General features: G+C 38.4%; 1 long non-coding RNA gene across 4 annotated transcripts in view; it reads left to right on the top strand.

Annotated features, from left to right (window-relative positions):
* Window positions 1-23,599, top strand: part of LOC114017804 (uncharacterized) — a 332,083-nt gene that overhangs the window by 232,268 nt on the left and 76,216 nt on the right. For all 4 annotated transcript variants that reach the window (XR_003563064.2, XR_003563062.2, XR_003563063.2 and 1 more), the window contains one exon: window positions 3,383-3,431. This is a non-coding gene — a long non-coding RNA (uncharacterized LOC114017804). The remainder of the gene's footprint in view (window positions 1-3,382; window positions 3,432-23,599) is intronic.

Genomic DNA, 23,599 nt, shown 5'->3' with positions numbered 1-23,599 from the left:
TTTGTCATCTGGGTGATAAAAACTACAGGAGAAGACAAGAAAATCCAATTTAACACAAATTCTCTCCATTTCTTTCTTGCTCTGCTTCCCGGTTTTCTGTATTAGAATAGCCACGATTGCTCTGTATTCTTACGAAAAGGAAAACGTAGCAGGCAGATTACTTGCAGTATCCAGTAATGTAATGCGCTAATGAAATCCCTGCATATCAGCATGTCATATGTGGTTTTCCACTACAATTATAATTTTGGTTTGTGATTATGCTACAGTGATTTCAGGATACAAGTAAAATTGCTCGGGCTGGATGAAGGCTACATGTAGTCACAGTAGTGTTTGTTATTACTCCCTCTCTCTTCTTTCTGTACCAAACCCTGATAGTTTGAAACATTTACTTCAAATGACAAATTGTGGTTATAATCACAAAATCATATTCCTCTTGGCTTTTAAATAATTATTGCACCCAAATAATGGTTTTAATTGAGAACAAAGATGCATTGTCCTGCCAGTCAAGCTCCCTTGGCAGGACCAATTGGAATGCAAAGACTTTTTAGTATTTTCAGTCAGTTCGCTATAGGAGAGAACGGGCACGACATCAGCCCTGCTCTGGAAAAAACGGCTACAGCTTTGTCAGCGGTACCCTGCTCCCCGGAGTAATGCCTCGCCTCTCCTGCTCAGACTCCCTAGCACCCTGTACCTAAGACTAGGTGTTTTCCCTTCTACAGATGTGTGCAGCCCCAAGCACCAGCCCCTAGCCCCAGAGGTGATTTTCAGTGGGTCTCAGGGATGGCAGCACGATGGGCAGGGTCTGACATGGCTGCAGGCGTGCGGTCTGCCAGACTGGCTGGTTATGGGAGTACAGCTCCAGTGCACCCAAAATGCCTGGAACAGAGGGAATTAGACAGGGAGGATGCATCCATGGTGGATTTTTCCTCTCTGTTTGTTTGCTCCTTGCTTCCAGACCATTAACCTGCTGCTAAGTGTGTGTTCAACTTAGTGTTTTAAAATGGCAGATATCCAGGAACTTGGATATATTTCATGACTTCAAAGACATTTCTGCTCTCCTTCCCAGTCACATCCTTAAGCTCATGATGACAGAGTTATGAGTGGGATAGTTAAAGAGGTATAAGGGCAAGGGGCTGATCTAGGGCCTGTTGCAATGAGCAGAGAGAATCCCCCTGACTCTGTGGCTTTTTGGATCCAGCATCCTGTGACCTGGCTGCTCCTGGACGCCAAAAGCTGCCTCTTCCCCCTTAGTTCCTAACGGCACTAGCATCATTGGCTTTGCCATCTTCTTCAAGGAGCTTAAATGTCTTCATTGGCACTCCTTGAAGAGGAAGTTTTACCAAATAGAAGGGCTGGACATGTCTTCCTTATGTTGTAAAGGAGCAGACACCAGAGTGCTTATTTTACCCATTTGCAGTCTTTTCCCTTGTCCTTCCTCGCTTCTAAAAATGATTCTTGTGGCTGACCTTGGTTATATCAATTCATATCACCATTTCAAGCAGGGTTCAGAAAGTGCAGCTACTTGTCTTCTAGTGTATCCCTATATAAAAGCCTCATTACATAGTTTATGTCCAAGATGAAGTGCATTTACATTCTACGTCTATTATTTTGATAATTAGACACAATTTTCTTTCAGTAAGGTTGATTTCAGGATAACTTCATCTTCAAACAAAAAAAGTATATTTTTATCTTTTGTAGAGTACCATAGAGTGCTTCAGTCTTTGTTTGCCCTGTAAGTGGTTTTGGTTGGAAAACCTTTAACAAGTTATATTCAGAGTGTGAATGTATGAAGTAGATCACAATACTTTTTTCTTTTAGGTTTAAGAAACTCACAAAAATGAACTTTTTTTTTTTTTTAGCAATCTAAAATTTTTACCACAGATAACAAAAGAATAGGGGGAGGGGTATTATGCCTTCTTTGCATGGATAATAAATATATTTGCAACGTGAAATCGGGTTATGATTTTACAGCAGCAGGGTTATGGACTGTTAACATATTCAAAGTCTTAAAATATTAGAAATATTTTTGCAAATGTTACATTTATGACCTAGTGAACACCCCCTACATTATTCTAATGCATAGTAGATTCAATGTTTAAATGCCTACCAGGTGTCACATGGGAGGTTCTGAGATGACAAAAAAAAAAAGGTGCGTTAAAGGAAATCTTGCTGTACCCTCTCTGCTGACCTGGAGAGTCCTGCCTGCTGCAGAAGCAGCAGCTCTCCTGGGTGGTGTGAGACAGCGGCACTGGGACCCTTCTGCGCCTCGGTGCAACTGTGCGTAGCGGCGGGGAGGGAGCGGTGGGGAGGGCAGAAGTGAAGCCAAGGTCCTTGCAACTGTACAGATCAGCTGTTGTTCTGTCTGGTAAAGAGGAGTGTAGTGGCTGTCTTGGGATCCCAGGCTGAGGTCTGCTTTGAGTCTTTCTCAGAGCAGGACGAGTTTCTTTCAGCTGCAATCCCAGAGCCTTTGGCAGCATGTAGTGAAGTTACGTGGGCAGCACACTGGGAGAGGGCTCAGTCCTGTGAGGGATCCTCTGTGGCTTCATGAGTTACTGCAAAACTTAAGTCTTGAATTAAAGGCAGAAAATATGAGACAGGTGAATGTGGTTTTTTAGATGTATAATGGTGTGGAAGCTTTTCTTTCAAGCATAGTATCTGATTAACAGATTAAATGATGCTAAAGTGATGTTTGGGGCTTTTTTAGTTACCTGCACATTGTGCAGGTCACCATAGCAAATTATACTAAAATATAATCTATAAAATAGTGTATTTTACATTTTGCAAAGTTACAGAGTGGTGTCCATTTCTGGTGTCTGTCCCTGGGCACACCAGGTCTCCCAATGGCTGAGCATTTGTAATGCTCAGCCTTTCCATTCCACTATGATATACAAAATTTTGCATGTCAACATTACACTCTTCCAAAATACTGAAAGAGTGTTGTAAAGAAGAAAAGGATTCCACAGACATCTGAAACTTTTTTTTTGCGTGTGTGTGTTTGTGTCAGAAATAAGAAACAGCGATGTAAAAAAGCTGTTACATTTGGGTGGGGCAAGGGGGAGTAGGAGAGGAAGGTTAAATTTAGAAAATCCAACTTAGTCCTGTAACTCACAATGTTTCCAACCTATGAAAATATTTATGACAGGATTCAAATACTGTTAGGCTGACAGATCACAGTTGAAATTGCGTTTTGTAATCTCAGAGCGTGGCTGAAGAAGCAGAGTATTTAACTATAATATTCCTGCATTAATAGTAGGAAAGAAACAAATATTGGGATTCCAAATACTTACAAGGCACCTCATTTGAGGGTATACATTAGTTTGCTAAATTCCAGTTCCCAGAGTGATAATCATGATTGCTAACGCATATCTTTTATGACTTTCAGAGCAAGAGAAGCCAACTTTAGGAGCATGCATATTGTGATATCCTCAGTGGTAAGTACCCTAACTGCAATCAGGTTCATTACATTTTTGTAGAGTAGAGGCATTTTCAAGACCACACTTGCTGCAGCTTAGTCACACAACAGCTTCAAATGTCATTCTGGAATAATAGGGTAGTAATGTGATATACTCTATAATGAAAATCAGTGTAAAGCACAGGTGGTTGCTAGCATTTGTGTGGTCAGATATAAAAGCTTCACTATGGGTACACGCTACTGCTTTCCCACTTGAGGAAAGTATAATTAAAAGTGGTTTCCAGATGTGCTGGCACACATCTGCCGTTTTTAAAAGTGAATTTTGCAAATACAAACTGAACTGTGTCGCATTCATCATTATAAAGCTGTTGATGTTTTTTCTGGTAATAAAAAGGTTGGAAGCATCAATACCCCCACTGTAAAACTGAGGTGTCTTCAGACAGCAGACAGTAGCAGTTTATGTTCATATTGTGTTTGGATTTTCTGTGAGTAGTTCATAGCTGTGCTGTGGCAAATACACAAAATCTACCTGGACAAAAATTAGCATTTAAGTCATGAAGACATGAGAGTTGACTCCTTGCTAGTGATTTTATTTGCTACCAGATAATGCAGCGAATTTGGGCTTTTTTGTTTGATCTTTTTCAGTGCAGTGAAATAAATGCTACCCTAAAAAAAGAAACTCTGTATTTACAGGCTTACATAATGCATCCTTAGTTGGACTATGTGGAAAGCAAAAATTAGAACAAAATTCAGAAAAGGTGCTAGGCTTTAAAATATTGTTGAGAGGACATTACAGATCTTTTGATTTCACTAAATATAGGGTTTTAGGACAAACTCTTTGTCCTAATAACTACTTGATTTAGTTAGAACTAATATTTCCTCTGGAAATATTGTTATTAAAATAAAATCCCTGTTTCAGAAGAACGTTTTTGCAACTCCAGAAGTTTTAGTTACTGCTGCTGCTGGGAAGAATGCTGTGCCTGCCATCTTCCTAATGATGCTTCTTCTAGCACTGCGCCAATTATTGATACCTATGTCTTCTGGTTAATTTTGGAAAAAATGAAGGCTGGGACCTACTAGCCTGAGCGTCATGGACTATTGAGCAGGCTACTAAATAATAAGAGAAGATTTTTTAAGATACTATTTGCAATACTGTCTGACCTTTGGATGTATTTCCTTTACTGGAAATAGTCACATCTGCAGATGTGATTCATAGCATTCCTTGTCAAGTGAGAGTCTAATCTTTAATGTTTTATTTTAGGGAAATACTGACACTGAGTAAATTAAATGTTTTCTGGGTTTCCTCTTAGTTGGACTTTTCTGCATAGAAGTTGCTTTTTCCATTTAAATCTCTCTGTTGTGACTAAGCAGAATTGAAACCTTCTTTTGAAGTGTGTAAGTATTGGAATACTTTGCAGAAGATTGAGTTCATCAAAAAAGCAGATGCTCAGATCAAATAATTTTTAATATAAAACTTAACATGTACTTCATGCTTAAATTTTTTATTAGCTTCTCTATAAGAAACATTGTAAGTTGTTACAAAGGCATTGACAGATTCAGTGAGGGATTCAAAATGCAGCCTGGGTAGTAAAGATAGCAAACAGCCCTACGTGGTGGCCGGTGGCCTCTTCTGTAATAATGTAATAACTTGGTAAGGTTCTAACATTGGTAAACGAGAGTGTTCTGGCTTTAACATTTTCACGTCTCTGAGATAGAGGGTTCAGATCAGCACATGTCATCTGATCTGTGCCTGGGGCATCTTGAAGATACAATGAAACAGGTGATAATCAATAAGCAGGATATTAATAATTTCACAGTGAAAATGCTGATTTCAGCAATACTGACTGTTATTATAGCAGACTTTTTTTTTTCTTACATTGTAATGACTGGGTATATTATAAATTTTCTGTCTTGATATAAAGACTTCAAATTTGTGCTAGCAGTGACTGTTTTACAAGTATGTATTTACTAACACATGCACATACATCTGATATTAAATCACTGTTTGCCCAGAAGGTAGGATTTTAGCACCCAACTGTTATTAGTCTTTTTTAATTTTTTTCCTGGCAAAATGCCATTCGACATCAAACTTAAAAATGTCTACAAAAATACAGACATTCATATGTGAAAATGTGAAAAATGAACACTACGTAGGCACTTCGCTCAGTCTGTTGCAATTAAGGTTTGTTAGTGGTCAGTCCCCTGAAATGTCTACTCATGTCAGATACCAGTCCTGGCCAAACCCACAAACTAGATCACAGTTTTGTACGTAGCCTTTTGGTATAAAGGGTTGAGTTTCACAGAAGCTCAGATGGGTTAGACAAAATAAGTAGCCTACCAGAAAAATAGATTATTTAAATATTGCAGAGGTTATGACCTCGGTAACTACAGATTTATGAGTGCTTGTTAATTAATCTTATTCTTATTAGTTGAAAAGTAAAAAACCTGACTGGGGAGGTTTCAAGAAGTCTCCTGGGGCTGTCCATCAAGGGACATGAAGAAGGCAGCTTATTGGACAGCAAAGACCTTACCTTGATTGATAGATGCAGAAGACAACCCACATATCACATAACCCACAACAGGACATATCTCCCCTCAAGTACAACAAACCTGTCCAGTCTACTTAAAAGTGCTGAGGCAATACTCTTCTGTGGTATAAACCCATACCAGACACTGAGTACAATTTTGTGAAGCCAGTGAGTTGGTGACTGTGAGCAGTGAAATTGTTAAGTATATATGATACCTTTGCTGGTATTTATTGCCAATTTTGCAAGGACATCCTTTTCTGAACATCCATGTCCTTGGTTTTGGTAGTATTCCAGAGTTCAACAAGTGCAGTGTACCCTCTTTCACCCAGATAAAGTTTGAAAACCCCTGCTTTATATTGCATTTAGAACATTCTATTTAGAATATTTTTTTGCCTCGGGCCTTGAGTTGTTGTTTTTAATACTTTCTTGTAAATCATGATCATTGCCAGCATTTCTTATGTCTTCCAGATATCTATTCTTCCCCTTGATTTCAAGGCTTCTGTCTGTGTCTTCACAATTAGTTGTTGTAAGAAAATGATCTGTTATATTAGAAATTGTTGACTAAGGCCTTGGGAAGAGTAAGCCACAGAAAAAGGAGGACACTAATAATAAGACAATTTTTTAAAAAACATATCCCTAATGATGAAAAAATTCAAGGAGGAAAGAGAAAGATATATTCAAAATATTTCTAAAAAAAATTCTTCAAAAATTTTCATGAAATAACTTTACAGAACTTGAAGATGGATCAGAAATAATTGTAATGTGTGTCAATAATTTTTTTAAGTTTCAGTACTTTATACTGTCTGAAACAGTAAAGAAAGATAAAATATCAATTATTTTATAAATAAAGATCAGAGGGAAGCTGAATCATATCAACTTAAATATTTAATATCAGTAATTTTGAAATATTTCGTTTTCATTTGCTTTTCTACACACCTTTGTCAGTCTTTGGGGGAAGAACAAAAAAGGTAATTTTTAACTTTAAACCAGAACTTTTTCATCTTGAAACTAACTAAATAGAATATCTGAGCAATTTAAAAACACTCTCTGCTTTTTTAAATGACAAATTAATTGACACATTTCCTTGAAAATAACTTTGCTTTTAATGATCCAGCCTTTTCTGAGGGAAAATTGTCTAAAATATTTCCTGCTAACTGTATCATGTGACAAACATATTCTGTATTTTGTACTTTAATCTTTGCACTTGTGGTTTTGTTCAATGTGAAACATTAACAAATTATCAATTTAATCCTTGAGTTTTCTTGTTCACTCTTAGAAGGAATGAAGGTTTTAGCAGAAATATATGAAAAACTTAGTTCAAAGGCTTTGGCTGTGTATAAGCCAAAATAAGATCACTGAAACCACCGCAAGTTGTATGCTCAGTGACTTAATCCAAGTCGGTATGTGTTACACCATTATAAATATACCTTATATGTGACCTGTACCCAGGTGGTTATACTGCAAATAAGCTCGAATACAGCCATGCAGTAAGTTGCTGCCCTGAGCTTTCATGTTCTTTAGGTTTTCCGCCAGTTGCCTGGCAAACCTGTGCAATACGTGGCTGTAACCAAAGCAGCATGATGTACTGCAGCATGACTAGCAGCAAGACAGAGTCCTTGGGAAACCAAAGGTAGTCTCCATGGAGGCGCCATGTCCTATCATCTGGCTGTGTGATTCTAATAACTTGCCTTCTCCCAGCATCAGCCTTCCATTTAACTGGGCTGAAATCCCTTGGTATTTTGCCCTTTCCTAATATCATCCTGTTGAAATGTTTCAGCGTTGTTTAAGGAAGGCTTAAAGATACAGTTCTTAATAGGGTTGTCATTCAAACTGATTATACTATTGCTTTTTAAATTTTGTATGAAGGAATATCTACCTACTCTTGGCCAGAAATGTGGGCTCTCTTCCTTCTATTCTTGTGCAGGGTTGTCAGTTGTGGCACTAGCACTGATGATAAATACATCCCCCTCCTCACCTATTTTCCTAACACCATTTCCATATTCTTTGCTAATCAAATGGTTTAGGACTGAGATTATTTCTGATCAGTGCTGATTCAACTACTAGAGGCACTGAAGAACGAATGTATTTTAGATATTTATTATTTGCATTTTTCTATGTTGCGACTAAGGGAGCTTTTTATTTTGAGCTGTCCAATCTCTTGTTAGGACTGGCTTCCAAGTTCAGATGATTAAAGAGATATTGTATACATCTGAGAAACAAGCTTTCGCCATTTAGGAACGGGGCATGAGTTTCTCTCTCTGTCAGTAGTTCAGTTTAAATCCATGTCTGTACAGTGAGTGTGATTGCTGTTGACAGACACTCCCTGCTTAATTGCGAGTATTGATAGTCTGGAGTGCCACAGCCTGCTCTGAGCATTGTACAGCAAGAAGGAGGCAGATTACGCTTATGATAATCAGAGGTCTTGAAGATCTGGTTTACAAGGAAAGTTTGAATGGAGTCATTAGCCCAATGTGTTAGGAAAGACAAGAACAACTGGTGTTGCCTTGTGGAGGCATGGTGGACTAGATGACACCTTGTGTTCTATTCAGCCTGTCTTTCATCATTTCCCCCACTCTCCTATTACTTAACCCCCGCCCACCCCCAACACAGAGCTTTTTAACATTTCAGGGAGAATTTGTACACAGAGCTTCTCATTATTAAGCTTGTAAAGAGCTGGTCAAAAAAATTTAACTTACTTCTTTGATAATATTTCGTGTCTGGCAAAGTGATTTGTCAGGTAAGAGCTACTTTAGTGGATGACATTTGGGAAAAGAAGTCCTTCAGCCTTTATTATGGCTCATTTTTGCAGTACTATCTTCTGGTACAGTACTTGAGTACCTGTGTTGCTTTGTGAAATGAGAAGGAACAACCATCCTGGAGCTCTCAGTCCAGAGGAAAATTGTCTGTGCTCCATATTTTCTCCTTAGGTCCCTTGTTCCCAGAGGCATCTGAAAGATGCCACTGAAAATTCAATGGGAGAGCCCCACCGCAGTAAAGCTTAAAGGGGAGTACTTACTAGCAAATTGTGGACGGGGGGGTGGGGGGGGAGAGGAAAAAAAAAAAAGGTAAGAAAAAGAAAAAAAAAGAAAAAACAACCCAGAACCCAAAACCCTAAAAAAATATAACTTATTTCAGCTTCAGGATGGCAGCTTCCTAAATGGCTAAGAAAGAGCCTAAAGGAAGATCCCATACTTAGAGGACAGTTGCAGATAAATTGGAGTTTGAGCATTGTGGTAATTTTGTTTGGATTTTACTTTAGTCTTTTCTTACCACTAAAAGGAACAGATGTATACAATGCTGAGAATGTGTCTCTAATGCTAAACAAATCATTTTGCACTTACAAAAGATGAGTACATGGAGTCTGTGTTTTGCCAATGAATCCAGTAACATACTACGAATAAGCCTGGAGAACATGCAAATGACAAACTCTTGATAAAAAAAAAATGGTAAACTGCAGTCTTGCTATGCAAGCTAGAGCTGCAGTAAACTGCTGTATCTTCCTTTAAAAGATGATGGATATTGGACACAATGACAAATGCATCAATTACCATCAAAGTTATACAGGTAGATAGGTAATTTCTTGTCAAAGTGTTGAAAGTGACTTTGATATGAACTGAGTTTATAGGGCAGAATGTGTTTCATCTCATAACATGGTGAAAAACACCTGTGTTTCCTCCTGAGCAACCAAGTACCTTACTCATTGAGTGCTGACTGTTTACCTCAATGCTCTAGAAGGCAAGCTTGTAGCCCCTGTCTGCCAGGAAACTCAAACTGGAGAGCAAACATAGGCTGGAGACAAAATACACTGGGACATCCAAAACAAGTCTTTTAGAACAAATAGAAAACATCAACAAAAACAGAGGGAGTAAGGGAGCAGAAAGTGTGTTGGAGATGTTTGTTGTCTGAAGAAAATGAAGAAAATCCCAGTTTGTGGTGGTCTGCATATGAGTGAAAAAAGAAAATCCATCTGTGTGTAACACAGGAAAGAAGGTGATAAAGTAAAACAAGAACATAATTCGTGATGGAGTAAAAGCCATGTGGTCTGAAAATATAGCAAGGTTGTGGGCAAGGTAAGGGCTCTAGAAAGAAAATTTAGGTAGAAGCAGGTTTCCATAATACATCCAAAAATACTAGGAACTGTGAGGAAATTGAGTAGATAAGCACTAAAATCATACTTACTAAACTGTTTTCAAAGGCATATGGAACTCTTTACAATTAAAGACATATCTAGATAACGTTAAAAGACAACCAACTGATCACCGTCATTCCTGGTCCATAGTTGGAGGTAAGTTTGGTAAGATTCATCTGGTTGCAGATGTATAGTAGTACCACAGTGTGTCAAGAGGAATCTTGAAAAAGAGATTTTCTAGTCAGTGTTTACTTTTAAGCAGTGTAATCCACCTGAGTGGTGTGGACTTTGAAAATCCACTCTTCTTTTTATCTTCTGAGATACAAAAGTTTTCGTTCCCTTTGGTTTGGTTTAAAAAAAGAAGGAGGGGAGAGAAAAAAATCCCAAACCACAAATCTTTGCACACATTAGAAACGGACAAACTTCTCTTTCTGCAGTGTTTCTCCCATCCACTTTTAGGTTGCAGGGGAGAGCATACTTGCCTATTTCTTTTCATAAACTGCTTGACCCCTTATCTGCTGCAGTCCTCCCAAGTTTTCCCAGGGTGTGCCTACAGATTTTTACTGCTGAACTCAACGCACCGGGGTTTTTCGTGTGTGCAGGTTTTAGACAATGCGTTTGATGTTGTTTGTACCATGTTCTTTTCTGGTATGTGATTGGGCTGATGAGGAGCTGAAGAACATGTATTTGAACACCATAAAGTTGATAAATGAGTTTGAAATAATGATAGGGACAATGTAGGAATTAAGCAGTATCCAGCCTTTCTGCTACACTTCCATGCTGGGCTTGTACTTCACTCCAAGTATTATTCATCTTCTAAGCACAAAACAACTGGGGTTTTTTTTTGTGGTAAACTGTTATTTTTTTATTACTTTTAAAAATTAAGAATCTGGCAAGGAGAATTGTTGTTGCCAAAAATCCCACAGAGAATCTGTGTCACAGGAACTAGAACTTAAGAATCTGAGCTTGCAGTGAGAATTGAAGGAAACTCCATGAGACTATCTCTGCAATAGATGTCAGACTTGTGATGAGATTGTGGAAACTGAGGAGCAGAAAAGGAAGAAAATAGGAGTCTGCTGTGACCTGAAGTTATGAAAAAGGGAGGAAGAAGGAACACCATAAGAGGTGGATAATAATTATAAAGATTTCAAAGCATACCCAAATCAAATCTCTGTGTTCTCTGACATTTTGCCTGTTACAAACAAATACAACATTCCAGCTGAGAAGTGTATGTTGAAAAATCTGTTTTAAGCTGAATTAATTTGGTAGAGTGTGTTCATGAGTAATGACCCAGTAAGCAGCGAGGAATCTATGATGCAGCCTAAAAAATTAACTCACAGTTTTATGGTAGCATGGGAGGCTGTTGATGTACAGCTATCAGATCAGAATAACTGACAGATTAAATTAGAAGTGAAACTGCTGCTTTACTTCATCTGTGAGGTGACACTTCCGGAAAAAAAAGTATCAAACAAGATTTTTGGTGGTAAGAACCCCAAATATGCTTTTGTTTTCCCAAACCTCAAGTTAAATGTCAGTATTGCTTCCACACATAATTTTTGAAATGTTCTGGAGTGAATCGTGTCATCTCACAGAACATCTTCAAGTTAGGCTGAAGTCATTTTCTTCATTATACACAACATGAGTAGTGAGGTATGTCTGGGAGCAGAAGAACACAGCTTTCAACATGATATATAGGAAATCTTGAAAAAGATTTACAAAACAGAAGGGGACAAGGCCTTTGAGAAGGGGAGGCATCAGGGCCTGTTATCCTAGAACTACAGTACTAGTTCAGCAGTTTTCTGTTTATTTCTTCAGTCATGTACACTCTTTTCTGTTTTTCTTCTTGATAGCTATACATGCTCAAAACCTCACAGTTAAAACAAGAAAACAGACTCTGAATTTTTTGTTCTGTTGATTCTGTAACAACTGATCTTCTACCAGCAGTTTAATATGATACCACAAAAGTTAGCAAAATGAACTGTATAAGATGGTGTGGACCATACCCTAGTGGAAAATATGCCAGAATAAGGTTCAAAAGATTTATTTCCAACATGTTACTTTAGAAGAAGTTAGGAAAAAATGGTGGTCTTGTTATACAGATGTCTTTTCATTTATTTATTTGGGTCCATTGATGGTGAAACACTTCAGTCTTTACCCCTGAGAACACCAAAGTGGTGACAAAGGGATTTGCACCACCTTATTAACAGCAAGCAAACAAAAATCCTAACTGAAGTTCAGATGGACTTCAGCCTGAAATTAAGTTATTAAATAAAAGCTTACTATGTGGGTTTCTCATTTTTTTTTCCATGATTTTTTTTTGTTTTCCTCTGTCGCTTATTAGTTTAGCTACTGCACTTTCTTCTGTTTTATTTTTCTTTAGAGCTTTTCCTTCAGGACAGGGCACTCAAAATGCTGCAATGTAGCCCTGTTGCACCAGAAGGCTGTGCAGGCATCACACATGGGCTACTTCCATTGACTACCTCTTAATTTTGAAATCCAATTGGGAAGTTGCTTTTCTGGGTTTTGAAACTCTCCATTGTTTGCTGTAATACCACTTTGGGACATCTCAGTTTTTTTCCCAGAGTCACTTCTGCTTTCATTTGGGTCAGTTCTGCTCAGTCCCTTCCTATTTCTTATTCCCACTGTTACTCTTGCCTCTTCTTCCTTGTTGGAAACACAGAGTAACTTTGCATCACACGTTCACTGGACACTTTTCTATGTTTATTAGCCTTGGTTGCTTTTATAACGTTTTTAGCTAATACCAGTTATGAGGCCTAGTGTTTAAAAAAAGAGGTGGCATCATGTCTTAAGGTTCTTCTGTTCAATTAAGTTATTCCAAGTTTATATTTACCTAGGTGATTAAATGACATCCTTGTGTGTTTTTCTTACAGAGCAGTGCTTTAGCTCAGCTAGGTCTGCCTTTACCCATGCAGCACGGTATTTCCTAACAGTTTTATAGTTTAGTTGTAGCTTCTGAAGAATTTCCTGTGGTTTCTGTGATAGAGTCCACTTACTGTGCCCTCAGTGGAGGCAAATAGAAGCAGAAATTAATAATCATTTGTCGGAATACTTTTATTTTGTGATATGGTTCTCAAGCACCCATTCTTGGAGAGCCTGGGGGCTATTTCCATAATCTAATGTAGAAAGACAGTTCAGAAAAAGAGGTAATTGAAATTTCCCTCTGGGAGAGCCCCACTCTGCTCATTGATGGGCATGGAAACGTGTTGTCTCAACTGAAGTAAGTTAGGTACCAAAAGTCAAGCTACAGGAAAATCATTGGCCTTTGTTTTGAGCTCTTGTAGTGTGGGTTATTAAGCTTGAGTAAACTAGAGGAGGATTCTCCTAACTGGTCTGAAGCAAAGTTCAAAATTCCCACCGCACTCTCTTCTCCAAGATTTGTAGTAGTGCACAGCCATCTTATCTTTTGAAATCTGCATCACCTTTTTCATTATGGACAGTGCTATGTGACTCCAAACAATGATCTGTCTCCTGTATTTTAAGCTGGGAAGAACAAGTTCTGTGTCAGAGAGGCTGTATTGCCCTACAATATTTACTAAAGTCTGTACATAGCAAAATTCTCACTTATGTATCTGGAGATACGTTTTAATCAGTTTTATTCCTGGAGGCCAACTCTTAAATCATTATATATTTTATTGTAAATCTAAAAAAATTTCAATATCATATCTGAAGGACAAAGCTAAATATAGAAACTGGCTGATGCCTTTACACAGTGCAGTGCTCATCATAAGGAGGATGCAAAAGCTGCAATTTTTGTGGGAGTTTGTTCCAAAAAATAACGTAGGCATATAAAATAAGAGAGTTGAAACGAAGATTGTACTCAAAGGATTGTCCTTTGCTCTTCATACAGTACATAAAGTTCATTCCTACTTTTTTTCTTCTTATTGTGAATACACAAAGAGCATCCTACAAAATCTACTGTAATGCGTCATTCCAAATGCCATTCAGAAAATATATATGAAGAAATCTATTACATATCGGAGGGTGGGACTGGAGGTGAAAAACAGTCATGGTCTGAAATGCCCTTGTGTAGCTGAAGAATGGCATTTCACAGCAAGTTGGCCTCATCAGAAGCTGTGAGCACAACTATTTACAACATCTTCAGACAGCATCTCTCTCTAGGCACTACGATTCTCTGTGTCTTTGAAACAAGCTGTCACGTTACTTGAAAAGAATTATCTATAATTTCATTACTGTGATATGAAAAATTTATTTAAAGAAGCAATTTTTCTTTAGGTCTGCAGGTGGAAGGTGAAGCCAAACAAAGCTGACAGGTGCACGTTGGGGTATAATAATGCATTATAAACTACAATTGCAAAATGATGAGGAAAACCATATAAAAATGTGGAAGCAGCAGGTAAACTAGGTTCTTGGAAAATTATTGAGCCAGTGAGGTCTAGAAATGTATTGTTTCAGCAGTGTTTCCTCTATTTTTGTCTCATAAAAGTCAGTATTTTTGAGTTAGTTTATAATAACGGATATCCTGCGCTTATTATATGGACTGCCTGTTGGAAGTAAAATCAGCACACATTTTGGGAATTGGATTTTTACATTACAATATCATGTTCTGTAAGATGACTTTCAAATTGTGCAGTGTTTATACTTACAGGTACAGTAATTGGGTGATCGGGCAGTAGATAGAACTTGTAGCTGTACTATACTGAGTTTCAATAAATCCTACAGCAATAATGAAAACTGATCTGCTTTTTCATGGCTAAACGTGGTTCTGGGATTTCAGTATGTTGAGAGTATTGGCTTCATAAGCAGCCATGTGTTTTTAATTCAGCTGTCTTAATTGCAGGAAATTTAATGATAATGAATAGTAACAATGAATAAAATAAAAAGGAAAAAAAGACAAAAGAGAACTTAGTTTCCGTCCAAAGGAAAGAAGTATTTTAGTAATAAATTGGTGTCTTTACATTGGAAAATTCATTTGCTGTCCTTCAAGCATATATGTTAACTGTTAGCAGTTGTCCTTTATTTCATTTTTGCTTTCCTTTTTATTTCTTCTTTGGTTTCCCTTTTATGGCTACAAATATCTATTTAATAATTGAAAAAACATTATGTTAACGTGTGATCCTAAACAGGAAGGCAGCTGGTGTCTTAAGAGTTTGGTAACAAGATATCAGATTTTGTCACTGCTATAAAGTCAGTAATAAACTTAGGTAAAATGTTGGCCCTGTTGAACAAGAGTTTTGCCATTGACTTCAGCAGAATTAGAATTTCATTGGTGGGGTGGGATAAAACAAAAGCCTTGTCAGAGTCTGTGGCAAGCAGAGGAAAGCTCTCTGGTTTGCCTCGGTGAAGGTCTGCAGCTACCTCCGGACTGCTCAGTTGCCCATGTTTAGACTGAAATGTTTGTAGTTCCTGTGTCTGTATCATAGAGCGATCCAACCTCTGCAGCTTGTACCTTACTCAGTAGGTGATCTGGTGGTCGAACAGGCAGAAAGGTGCATAGTCTCTGTTTTGTTTGCGTTTTTTTCCCCAGAAGTGCTGGAAAGGCAACTTGGAGGAGTTGCTGCTGCTGTGCCCCCTCTGCTTTAACTTTTAGTAAGTAAGACTTCAGTCTCCCAGTTTTGTAAGATGTTAAAGAATGAAATAGCCAAGAAACAAATGTTCAGCAATTGGCACCAAATTAAACATAAGGACTTTAAAGTGTAGGATCCTAAGCCTGGAAAGCCAGCCAGTTAAAATACCAAATGATCTGATTACAAATAAAAGACAAGTTCATACTATTGCTGGGGAACTGTTGAAGTCATTTGTTCATGGTGATTCATGGAGTGAAGGACTTTAATGGCCAACAGCAGCAGCAGCTTTCATTGGACGGATTTCATTCAAAATTTCTTTTTACATAAACTATAATCAATTAACTATAGTGCTCCTCATGTCAAATGTTATAGCTAAATTAATAGCTTTACCTAACTCTGTTGGTAGAGTTATTTATGGGCTGCATATCATGGCAACTTACATAGATTTATGACAGTAATAAAAAGGTGAACTGCTTAGTGATGCAGCTTGTCTGGTAGCCATTTGTTTGCATATAGAATCAATCGAATTTCAAGAATACAAATTTGCAAAAGTCTGCAAATTCCAAGCAATGTCTGACAGTCACATTCTTAATTTTCCACAACTTAATTAAAAATATCTCTTACATTAATTTTGAAATTGACTGAAACTTCCTTTTAACTTCACTGTAATTACACTTTCAATTTAAGAAGTGTTTCTTCATAGCCATTCTTGTGAAAGGTTCAGTAGCTACAAAGATGGTGTTAGAAACTTGAAATGTTTATTTACTTTTTACTCTCAATATAGTAAAATTTGAGAACCTATTTTTTAGTCCACAGCATTGTTTAAAGAACAAAGAAAAAAATTAAAGGGTTGCTTGTCACACCTGCAATCCTTTAGGGTTTAAAGAACTCTTGGTGCTCAATTTCTTTTGAAACTTTAAAAAAAAAAAAAAGTTAAAAAAATAAAAAAACCCCAACTCTAGTATTTCTAAACCCTAAGGTTCTACATTGAATCTCACCAAGTAATTTCGGGTTTCTCTGTACATACTTAAGAGCAAAGACCAGGACACTAAGGTAATAGGATTTCTGCCGTCTTTTCTTTAAGTTAGTACATCTTGTTTAGTTTCCTTGTTTTGTTGTTCTTGGTGTCATGCCCTCAGCTAAATGATAAAAATTAACTGGAAAGATATGAAGGCGTGTTTGTAAGCTAATGAACTTTAGCCATTTTAATTTCTTCTGTTTAATTACAACACATTATGTGCATACAAACCTGGTGTGATGCAGTACAGAAGATGGAGCCAGAGTCTTCTCAGTGGTATTCAGTGAAGAGATGAGAGGCAATTCCATTTAAAAATTAAAAAACCACAACTTTTTACTGTGGGGGTGGTCAACATTGAAACAGGATGCTCAGAGAGGCTGTGGAGTTTCAATTCTTGGAGATACTTAAAACTCAACTGGACACAGCCCTGAGCAGCCTATTCTGGCTGACCCTACTCTGAGCAGAATTGGCCCAGGCAATCTTGAGAAGTGGCTGCCTCCTGCCTCAGCCTTCTGTGTGAGTCTGTAACATGGTCTTGGCCAATGTAAGTACTTTAAAAACTATAGGTTATTTTAAAGTAATAAGCTTTCAGAAACAGAAATGAACCAGATTCTCAAGCTGTATTATTTGCGCTTCCATTATAAAATATTTAGATAATATGTGTTTAGGGTATTGTTTAAAACCATTCTTAAGCTAGAAGTTGGTAATTCTGTTACTAAATTAAAAATCAGAGTGTTTTATTTTTTTTATAAACAGAAGATTCTGAAGGGTAAAACCATAGAAGTTGAAAAAGCAGAAAATTCGCAATGTTAATACCATGTTTAAAAACATATCCTGGAGGCAGAAATTAACCAGCTGAAAAATATATAAATTAGGAGCTTTTAAAATGTTGAGTTGTGCAAATCATTCATAAGATCTCTGTATGTTGACTTTCCACTCTGTTTTCGTCTTTACTTCTACTAAAAGTGTGTGTTCCCCTTGAAGCTGACCCAGTCTTTTAAGAACTTTGCTCTGCCCCTGATTCTGAAAACTCTGCCGTACCCATTTACACACATCTTGGTCAGCTAAAGATTTCAGTGGTGTTTGGCGTGCAATACGGTGATGTTGCTAATGTATTTATTTCTTGTACTGTGATGGTACTCACAGGTTGATCCCAGAGCCCCTAGGTGCTACCCAGCACACAACAGGAGACGTTGCCTGCCCAAGGAGCCTCTCCTCAAGCACACAAGTCAGGATGAACTCCACAATAGTCTCCATGTATGATATTGATATCTTCCACCTTCCCTCAGCTTTCTAAGGGGCATTTTGGGGGATATCTTTCCTTGTTTTAATTATGAATTTGTAGAGAAACAGTTCTTGAAAATAAAAGGGATACCGAAGAGAGGAAAATAAATTAAGGAAGTGGTTGTATGGCAACATTTGGAACATCAGAATGAGCAGGTGGAGAAGTGTGGCTGATGCCTAGCATTTGGACACTGTATTTACATGCCAACAACTACTTTAAAAAAGATTATAATTGTTACATACTTGCAGCAGTTGATAATGGAAAAAGTACAAAAAGTACAGCTTTTTTTTTCTTTTTTTCCTTTTTTTTTTTTTTTTTAATTTGTAGATTGTATATGCCAATAGTTGTGGAGGTCTGGCTTCTAAAATGGTGCCTTTTTAGCTGCATCATTACCTAATGTCCTTTTCAGTAAACAAAGAAATCACAAATGTATTAAGCAGTTCTTTTACCTTTATATTAGCATTGCATTTTTAGTATTTGTTTGTTTACCTTTGGAAAAAAATACCTTTTTTTTTTTTTTCCTGAATGATAGTTCACAATAAACTGAAACTCTGAATAACATGCATAGATATGGTTTAATATATTCATGAGTGATCAAAATACGGTACAGAAATCACATATGCTGCTTTGCTGCAACTTTCAAGGTTCAATCCATCATCCTGGAACCCAGGGGGCTGGGATTTGACATTCTGCCTAGAAACCATACTTCAGATTGGCTGGAACTGTGCCATCTTATGTTCAGGTTAAAAGAGCAGCTGTAATTTGTCTGGGTAGCACTTTAACTATGCACAGCAAATCATAAAACCCATTTTCAGTAATAAACTTGAAGATAAAATAGGTCCATTTGCTTCATTTCCTGATGCATACTAGTTTTTCATCATTTTGATACAATACCACTTGGATTTTGATCTAATAATGATGTAGATTTCTGTAACAATCTTTCTCAGATTAGCAGTTACATTTAGCATATATATACTATGTAGGAGATTTCTTTTTGGCATTTAGTGGAAGTCTTTTTCTGTTGTTCTTATAAACTGAAAATATGAGAATAATTTCATAGTAGGAGTTCAGTTTATATGTGATTGCCACAATAAATAAAAACTGATTGTAGTCTTTTTCAGTGGTAAATACCAGATGTGAAAATGCTCTGTCCTGGGTTTTTTATCCCCCTTTATGTCTTAGTATGGCTTGCTTGCAAAGTAGTAGCAAACACAAATATTTCCAGCAACTCAGTGAAAGCATTTTAAGAATATATATAAATATGATTTTTATTTATTGTTTTAGATTGTAATGATCTTAGATTTCAACCTTTTTGTGTGCAGCCTTGCTTGCAAGAGTGACTTTGCCTGAGGAGCAAGGTCCAACTTAACTTGGGAGGGTACGTTTTCTGTGTAACTTACTAACAAGGGAGCACCTAGGATGGACTTTCCTTCAAGGGGATGTGCCAACGAGCCCAGCTGTGAGGATCCTGACCAGAGGCAGTCACACTCACCTGTACATGGAGGCTGTAGGCATTGTTTCAACTCCTTTTAGATGTTGAACAATTTGGATTCCAGCATTGGCTTTCCTCTGATAGAATTCTGCAGAAGCTTTGTGTGAAATCAGGCCTGTACACTGTAAAAAACAACTTAAAATGCCATTCTAGTTCTGTAGATACCTAATGGCTTGACCACTGAATGACTAGTCAGCCCCAATGAATCCTTCAGTACTGAGTACTACAGTAGGCTTTTTCCAAGTGCCAGACTTCTGTTTTTATTTTTTCACAGAGCCATTTCTCTATGTGTTTCTACTAGGATCTCTCTTTCAGCTCCACAGGCCTCTCCCTTTTTTGGTATATTTTCAATGCTTAAAGTTTGCTAAGCCAAAAGGAAAACTCCATGTCACCCTTACTAACCCCTGTCCCCCATTTCTGAGTTGAGGAATTACATTCACAAGATACATCTTGCACCCCTGAGTGCTGCCTGTGCATCACCACTGTAGCACCAGGGAATGTTCTTTGTCTTATCCATTCCTTGATACCGTGGGGCTTTTTGACCCTGTTGGCAAGACAGCTTATCTGTGTTGCTGTGTTATTGCAGTTCAGCCTACCCTACTGAAAATACATTATTTCAAGATGTTTATTTCCTTTAAATGATTTAACCCTTTGAAAATGCCTCTGAATTAAGAATTTATGCGAGTATAGTTTATACTCCTATTAGACACATACTTTACTGCAGTAGCCTAGCTAGGGAAGATGAAACGTGTTTCCATATATTCCATCTTCCCCTACTGTAGTTAAGTGAGAGCAGGCTGCAGGATAGCATTGTGTGTCTTGGTGGCCACACAAGCACTTTGTATTCACTGGAGACTTGGAGGTACGACAGCTGCATATAAATATGCATAGTTGGAGAGATTCATGATTGTGCCTCATTCTAGGGCTGATTGGCTGTAGTGCTGCCACTGCAAATCAATGAGCATTTTCCTCATTTATCAGCTGCTTGCTTGCTTGAAAGCAGACAAAATGGTTAAAACGCCAACAGCCCACAGAGGGCTCCTGAGTGAGTGAGACTTGTTTGCTACAGCACTCAAAACATTTCCCTGAATCTACAGTAGCTCTCAGTAGATGAATTTAGCACTCAGCAGATTAATTTAGCTCCCAGTGTGCTGGATTTAGAAAGAAAAACTAATATAGATGAATACATTCTGTTCAGCCAGCATATTTTGTTTTGCAACAATACACATGTCTTATTTGAACTGCAATCTGGTTGGAAAGCATTTTGCGAATGGTGCATTGGTCATAAAAATGAGTCACGCTTGCTCATTTTTTAAAAAGCTCTCATCTACTGCAGGTTAAGGAAAAAGGTATTGAGCAATTCACTGGAGAAAATACTGGAATTTTAGCCATCTCCGATGAGCTTTAGGCTTTTTTTTAAGGTAGGCGTTGAAATTGTGCTACAAAAAAGTAGAAGCTGCTTTTTGCTTTGTAACCTGCATAGCCTGCTAGGTGATGTGTACCACCCTGCTCGTGGTTATTTTACTCGTTTGCTGCACGGGCAGGGTTCAAGGCAGGGTTTCTGTGGAAGGATTTGCAGGCTGGAAGCTGAAGGTACATCTAACAGCAGTTGGAGAGAGCTCACAAGAGGGAAATATTCAGGATACAAAATCCATTGTTTTATCACTTTAGTATAACCTTTAGATTTCTTCCTTAACCTGGAAAATGTCACAAGGAAAGTGGGACTAGATTGCTTATGCACAGTAGCAGAGTGACTAGCTTGCTTGTCATAACAGTAATGCTTATTATTTCAGGAGCTGGGAAACTGAGTAAAAAAGATTAAGATAGAATATAAAGATCAAAATCTAGGAGCTGAGGAGATCATTTGACTGGCTTTATTTAAACATAAAATGGTCAAGGAAATGGAAAGAAAAATGCTGCAAAATGACAAGCTAGCTGGCTTTCCAAAGTAGTATCCTGAGTAAATAGGTATCTCATATGAAAAACTAACTCCCAACACACCTTCCGGAGCATTTCTTAATAATTTCCACTGACAGCAGCAGGATGATTGTTAAAAAACATTCTTTCATTCTCTCAACAATATTTTTTTAAAAACATTAAAGAATGGGTTGAAGAGCAAATAGCTCCTTTCAGCTGAGTCAGTGCTGTACAGTGCAGATCTAATTTACTCAGGAGGATCTCAGTTGCTACAGTGATGGGTGCTTTGTAGTAGTGATTCCCAATCCTATTTAATCAAAGGGCAACTGAACCTTTTGGAGAACACAAACCAAAGCCCTTCCTCTTCGGTGGTAGTGCAGTGGTTTTCAGTCACCAGTAGCTAAAAATTAAGCCAAACTTCAGGTGCTCTTTTATGAGATTTGTTTTCCCCACTTGTTTGTGTAATAGGTTGCATGTGCAGGCGTGTGTGTATGTTGTCTTCTTTTTCAGTTTTTAAATCCTACAATATTTTTGGAGATTATTTTGTAATATCTTACAGGCTACCAGCAGCTTTTGTCAGTAGATCAAGGAGCACTGCTATGAAAACCACAGAAGTCTGGAGGCCTGGTTCATATGTTTGCTACGAGTCTTGCACATCAACCCGTAGAGTGGTCTGTGCACAATTGCCCTCTTCCTTCTGAATCCTATATTTTGCTTTTAGTAAGAGACTGTGTAGTGGAAATCTCTCAGTCATCATGTGCGATTTTACTGTTCCTCCTGTGTGGAGGATGAGGCACAGTGGTGTGGCCAGAGAGGCACTGCAGGGAGGCAGTGGTGATTCACCATGCCTTCTGGCTCCTCTTTCCAGGAGGAGTGGAAATTTGTTATGATTAAATCCTCCTGCTGGAAGAGGACAGTGAACCACCACTGTCCCACATGGACTCGGTGAGGATGGCCAGAGCACAGAGTCAATGAAGCCGGCATTGTGTTTATTCGCTGCCTGCATGCTCAGAAGAGCAGTAGTAGGTGGTGTGTACATATCTGTGAGTACAAATTATACATGCCAGGGCCCTGAGCACATCTCTTCCCTACCCCCACCTGATGTTTGGCTGCCTTGGCTCGGGGCATGGTTCAGTCTTGAAAAGAGTTGTGAGAAACCTCAGGGGGGCTCACCATCCTTTTCAAAGCTGCATTTTGGCCCTGGCCCCAACACACCACAGCCTTGCCCAGCCCTGGGCCCTGCTGAGCTGGACACCACCCTGACCCTAACCCTGTCTCATGTCTTCCCAGCCAGGCCCAGGGCCTGCAGCAATGACTGGGAATGGCCAGGCCATTGCTGTCTCTGGTCACCGTCCCCAGCCTGGCCCAGCTTTCCTCACCAGGGGCTGTGGGAAGGGGGTGGTCAGAGATGGAAGGCACCACACTGCCCTGGCAGCCCCATGACTCCAGCCAGCACCCCTGCAGTCTCACATCTCCAGCAGAGCAGGGATGGAGATGCAGAAGAGGGTTCTTTGTTGCAACCCTGAGAGCGTTTGGACCATACTTGAAACAAGATGAGGTTTCTGCTAACTGAGCGCCAGCTTTTTATTGGTGCTACTTTTGAGTCAGCCAGTTTTTTCTTTTCCTTGGCTATGTTAAGATGGTTTTGTAGGTAAAGAGAGTCTGGGAAAGCTAATGTTAACTCACAAAGAAGCAAGCTCTACTGCTTAGAAGACTTTTATAGATGTTGCAAGGTTGAGTAACCTAGAACGTTAACCTCTACAAATGTGTTGGATAATGGGATATTTTGGTAGTTAAGCTTTACTTTTGGTAGTCTGAGCTTTTGACCTTGCAGAAGGAAACCCATCTTCAGTGTTTCCTCACTGCCATGGGAGGACGCCTCAACATCCTGCTGCTGTGAACCCTTACCTTCCACAGCCCACTTCATCTCCTCCTCCTTTCAAGGTTCCTTTTGTTCTTGGCAACAGCTACAAAGGAAATTAAAGGCTTTATTTCCAGACTAGCTTCAGATGTACAAATATGGAGGCCAGTTTCTGAAAATCCATTTCTACAAACTTCAGTGTTTATTGTTGTCTGTGCTTCCCTGCCAAAATTTTCTTCCTGCTGTGGCAAAATACTGCCATATGTAACATATATCAAGCTAAATGTTAGTGTGTTGGTACTTGTGAATGCCATACGCTCATTCATGGCCTTGTTATGGTTTAAGATTGTGCAAAACTTCATGGCATGCAGGTCCTTGTATTGAATGTGGGTTTTTTTCCTTTTAATTCAG

This window comes from Falco cherrug, chromosome 2 (genome assembly GCF_023634085.1).
Source record: "Falco cherrug isolate bFalChe1 chromosome 2, bFalChe1.pri, whole genome shotgun sequence".
Classification (NCBI taxonomy): Eukaryota; Metazoa; Chordata; class Aves; order Falconiformes; family Falconidae; genus Falco; species Falco cherrug.
The sequence above is the reverse complement of the archived record's forward strand: the minus strand, read 5'-3'. Positions and strand labels throughout refer to the sequence as shown.